Source organism: Panulirus ornatus, chromosome 15 (assembly GCF_036320965.1).
Source record: "Panulirus ornatus isolate Po-2019 chromosome 15, ASM3632096v1, whole genome shotgun sequence".
In the NCBI taxonomy this organism is placed as follows: domain Eukaryota; kingdom Metazoa; phylum Arthropoda; class Malacostraca; order Decapoda; family Palinuridae; genus Panulirus; species Panulirus ornatus.
This window is the reverse complement of record NC_092238.1, coordinates 48149031-48154343: the sequence shown is the minus strand read 5'-3', so window position 1 is coordinate 48154343 and position 5313 is coordinate 48149031.

Genomic DNA, 5313 nt, shown 5'->3' with positions numbered 1-5313 from the left:
TTCAATCAGCCATTTGCACTATTTGCTCACACAAGTCTCCTTTCCAAGCTCACTTACTCTCACCACTCTCTTCACCCCAACTTTCACTCTTCTTTTTTGAAAACCTCTACAAATCTTTACCCTCGCCTTCACAAGATAATGATCAGACATCACTCCAGTTGCACCTCTCAGCACATTAACATCTAAGAGTCTTTCTATCACGCGCCTATCAATTAACGCGTAATCCAATAACGTTCTCTGGCCATCTCTCCTGATTACATACGTATACTTAAGTATATGTCTCATTTTAAACCAGGTTTGCCCAATCACCAGTCATTTTTCAGCACAAAAATCTACGAGCTCTTCACCACTTCCATTACAACACTGAACACCCCATGTATACCAATTACTCCCTCAACTGCCACATTAATCACCTTTGCACTGAAATCACTCATCACCATGACCTGGTCTCGTGCATCAAAACTACTAACACACTCACTCAGCTGCTCTCAAAACAATTGCCTCTCATGAACTTTCTTGTTATGCCCAGGTGCATAGGCACCAATAATCACCCATCTCTCTTCATCCACTTTCAGTTTTACCAATATCACTCTAGAGTTTACTTTCTTACTCTCTATCACATACCCCCACCACTCCCGTTTCAGGAGTATTTCTACTCCTTCCCTTGCTCTTGTCCTCTCACCAACCCTTGACTTTACTCCCAAAACATTCCCAAACCACTCTCCTCCTTTCCACTTGAGCTTCGTTCCACTCAGAGCCAAAGCATCCAGGTCCTTTTCCTCAAACATACTACCTATCTCTCCATTTTTCTCATCTTTTCTACATCCACACACATTTAGACACCTCAATCTGAACCTTAGATGAGGATTAGCACTCCCCGCGTGACTCCTTCTTCTGTTTCCCCTTTTAGAAAGTTAGAATATAAGGAGGGGAGGGTTTCTAGCTCCCCACTCCCGTCCCCTTTAGTCGCCTTCTACGATACGTGGGGAATGCGTTGAAAGTATTCTTTCTTTCCTCTCCCCAGGGATATGTTAGATGATAGAGTGGCAGATATAGTGTGCTTTGGTTGAGGTGGTGTGCGAAGTGAGAGGGTTAGGGAGAGTGATTTGGTAGATAGAGAAAAGGTAGTAAAAGTTTTGCGGAAGACGAAAGCCGGAAAGTCAGTATATTCGGACGGTATTGCACAGGAATTTATTAACAAAGGGGGTGACTGTATTGTTGACTGGTTGGTAAGGATATTCAATGTATGTATGATTCATGGCGAGGTGCCTGAGGATTGGTGGAATGTCTGCATAGTCTCAGTGCAAAAAGGCAAAGGGGATAAATGTGAGTGCCCAAATTACAGAGGTATAACTTGGTTGAGTATTCCTGGGAAATTATATAGGAGGGTATTGATTAGGAAGGTGAAAGTTCGTACAGAATTGTGGGGAAGAGCAGAGTGGTTTCAGAGGTGATAGAGGATGTGTGGATCAGGTGTTTGCTTTGAAGAATATATGTGAGAAATACTTAGATAAATAAATAGATTTGCATGTAGCATTTATGGATCTGGAGAAGGCATATGATAAGAATTGATAGATACGCTCTGTGGAAAGTGGTAAGAATATATGGTGTGGGAAGTAATATGCTAGAATCAGTGAAAATATTTTATCGAGGATGTAAGGCACATATACGAGTAGAATGAGAGGAAAATGATTGGTTCTCAATGAATGTCGGTTTGCGATAGGGGTGCGCGATGTCTCCATGGTCGTTTGATTTTTTGTGGATGGGGTTGTTAGGGAGGTGAATGTCAGAGTTTTGGCGAGAGGGGCAAGTATGCAGTCTATTGTGGATGAGAGAGCTTGGTAAGTGAGTCAGTTGTTGTTCTCTGATGATACAACGCTGGTGGCTGATTCGGGTGAGAAACTGCAGAAGCTGGCGACTGAGTTTGGTAAATTGTGCGAAACAAGAAAGCTGACAGTAAATGTGAATAAGGGCAAGGTTATTAAGTATAAGAGGGTTGAGGGACAAGTCAATTAGGAGGTAACTTTTAATGGAGAACAACTGGTGGAAGTGATGTGTTTTAGTCATCTGGGAGTGGACTTGGCAGCGGATGGAGCCATTGAAGCAGAGGTGAGTCACAGGGTGGGGCGGAGGCGAAAGTTTTGGGGGCGTTGAAAAATGTTTGGAAGGCGAAATCATTATCTCGGAAAGCAAAAATGAGTATATTTAAAGGAATACTTGTACCAACAATGTTGTATGGTTGCGAAGCGTGGGCTATAGATAAAGTTGTGCGGAGGAGGGTAGATGTGCTAGAAATGAGATGTTTGAGGACAAAATACGGTGTGAGGTGGTTTGATCGAGTAAGTAATGGAAGGGTAATAGAGCTGTGTGGTAATAAGAAAAGTGTGGTTAAGAGAGCAGAAAAGGGTGTTTTGAAGTGGTTTGGTCACCTGAAGAGATTGAGTGTGGAAAGATTGACAAAGAGGTTATATGTGTCAAAGCTGAAGGGAACGAGGAGAAGTAGGAGACAACACTTGAGGTGAAGGATGGAGTGAAAAAGATTTTGAGCGATCGGGACCTGAACATGCAGGAGGGTTAAAGGCGTGCAAAAAATTAGAGTGAATTGGAAAGATGTGATATAATGATGTCGTCCTGCTGTCTATGGATTGAACCAGGGCATATGAAGCGTCTTCAGTAAGCCAAATATATATATATATATATATATATATATATATATATATATATATATATATATATATATATATATATATAAATATTTTTTTTTTTTTTTTTTTGTCGCTGTCTCCCGCGTTTGCGAGGTAACGCAAGGAAACTGACGAAAGAAATGGCCCAACCCACCCCCATACACATGCATATACATACGTCCACACACGCAAATATACATACCTACACAGCTTTCCATGGTTTACCCCAGACGCTTCACATGCCCTGATTCAATCCACTGACAGCACGTTAACCCCGGTATACCGCATCGATCCAATTAACTATATTCCTTGCCCTCCTTTCACCCTCCTGCATGTTCAGGCCCCGATCACACAAAATCTTTTTCACTCCATCTTTCCACCTCCAATTTGGTCTCCCACTTCTCCTCGTTCCCTCCACCTCCGACACAAATATTCTCTTGGTCAATCTTTCCTCACTCATTCTCTCCATGTGCCCAAACCATTTCAAAACACCCTCTTCTGCTCTCTCAACCACGCTCTTTTTATTTCCACACATCTCTCTTACCCTTACGTTACTTACTCGATCAAACCACCTCACACCACACATTGTCCTCAAACATCTCATTTCCACCACATCCATTCTCCTGCGCACAACTCTATCCATAGCCCACGCCTCGCAACCATAACACATTGTTGGAACTACTATTCCTTCAAACATACCCATTTTTGCTTTCGGAGATAATGTCCTCGACTTCCACAAATTCTTGAAGGCTCCCAGGATCTTCGCCCCCTCCCCCACCCTATGATCCACTTCCGCTTCTATGGTTCCATCCGCTGCCAGATCCACTCCCAGATATCTAAAACACTTTACTTCCTCCAGGTTTTATCCATTCAAACTTACCTCCCAATTGACTTGACCCTCAACCATACTGTACCTAATAACCTTGATCTTATTTACATTTACTCTTAACTTTCTTCTTTCACACACTTTACCAGACTCAGTCAACAGCTTCTGCAGTTTCTCACATGAATCAGCTACCAGCGCTGTATCATCAGCGAACAACAACTGACTCACTGCCCAAGCTCTCTCATCCCCAACAGACTTCATACTTGCCCCTCTTTCCAAAACTCTTGCATTCACCTCCCTACCAACCCCATCCATAAACAAATTAAACAACCATGGAGACATCACACATCCATGCCGCAAACCTACATTCACTGAGAACCAATCACTTTCCTCTCTTCCTACACATACACATGCCTTACATCCTAGATAAAAACTTTTCACTGCTTCTAACAACTTGCCTCCGACATCATATATTCTTAATACCTTCCACAGAATATCTCTATCAACTCTATCATATGCCTTCTCCAGATATATATATATATATATATATATATATATATATATATATATATATATATATATATATATATATATATATATATATATATATATATATATATATCATATTGGGAAAGAGCAGTGTGGTTTCAGAAGTGGTAGAGGATGTGTGGATCAGGTGTTTGCTTTGAAGAATGGATGTGAGAAATACTTAGAAAAGTAAATGGATTTGTATGTAGCATTTATGGATCTGGAGAAGACATATGATAGAGTTGATAGAGATGCTCTGTGAAAGGTATTAAGAATATATGGTGTGGGAGGCAAGTTGTTAAAAGCAGTGAAAAGTTTTTATCGAGGATATAAGGAAGGTGTACGTGGAGGAAGAGAGGAAAGTGATTGGTTCTCAGTGAATGTAGGTTTGCGGCATAGGTGTGTGATGTTTCCATGGTTGTTTAATTTGTTTATGGATGGGGTTGTTAGGGAGGTAAATGCAAGAGTTTTGGAAAGAGGGGCAAGTATGAAGTGTGTTGGGGATGAGAGAGCTTGGGAAGTGAGTCAGTTGTTGTTCGCTGATGATACAGCGCTGGTGGCTGATTCATGTGAGAAACTGCAGAAGCTGGTGACTGAGTTTGGTAAAGTGTGTGGAAGAAGAAAGTTAAGAGTAAATGTGAATAAGAGCAAGGTTAATAGGTACAGTAGGGTTGAGGGTCAAGTCAATTGGGAGGTGAGTTTGAATGGAGAAAAACTGGAGGAAGTGAAGTGTTTTAGATATCTGGGAGTGGATCTGGCAGCGGAGGGAACCATGGAAGCGGAAGTGGATCATAGGGTGGGGGAGGGGGCGAAAATTCTGGGGGCCTTGAAGAATGTGTGGAAGTCGAGAACATTATCTCGGAAAGCAAAAATGGGTATGTTTGAAGGAATAGTGGTTCCAACAATGTTGTATGGTTGCGAAGCGTGGGCTATGGATAGAGTTGTGCGCAGGAGGATGTATGTGCTGGAAATGAGATGTTTGAGGACAATGTGTGGTGTGAGGTGGTTTGATCGAGTGAGTAACGTAAGGGTAAGAGAGATGTGTGGAAATAAAAAGATCGTGGTTGAGAGAGCAGAAGAGGGTGTTTTGAAGTGGTTTGGGCACATGGAGAGAATGAGTGAGGAGAGATTGACCAAGAGGATATATGTGTCGGAGGTGGAGGGAACGAGGAGAAGAGGGAGACCAAATTGGAGGTGGAAAGATGGAGTGAAAAAGATTTTGTGTGATCGGGGCCTGAACATGCAGGAGGGCGAAAGGAGGGCAAGGAATAGAGT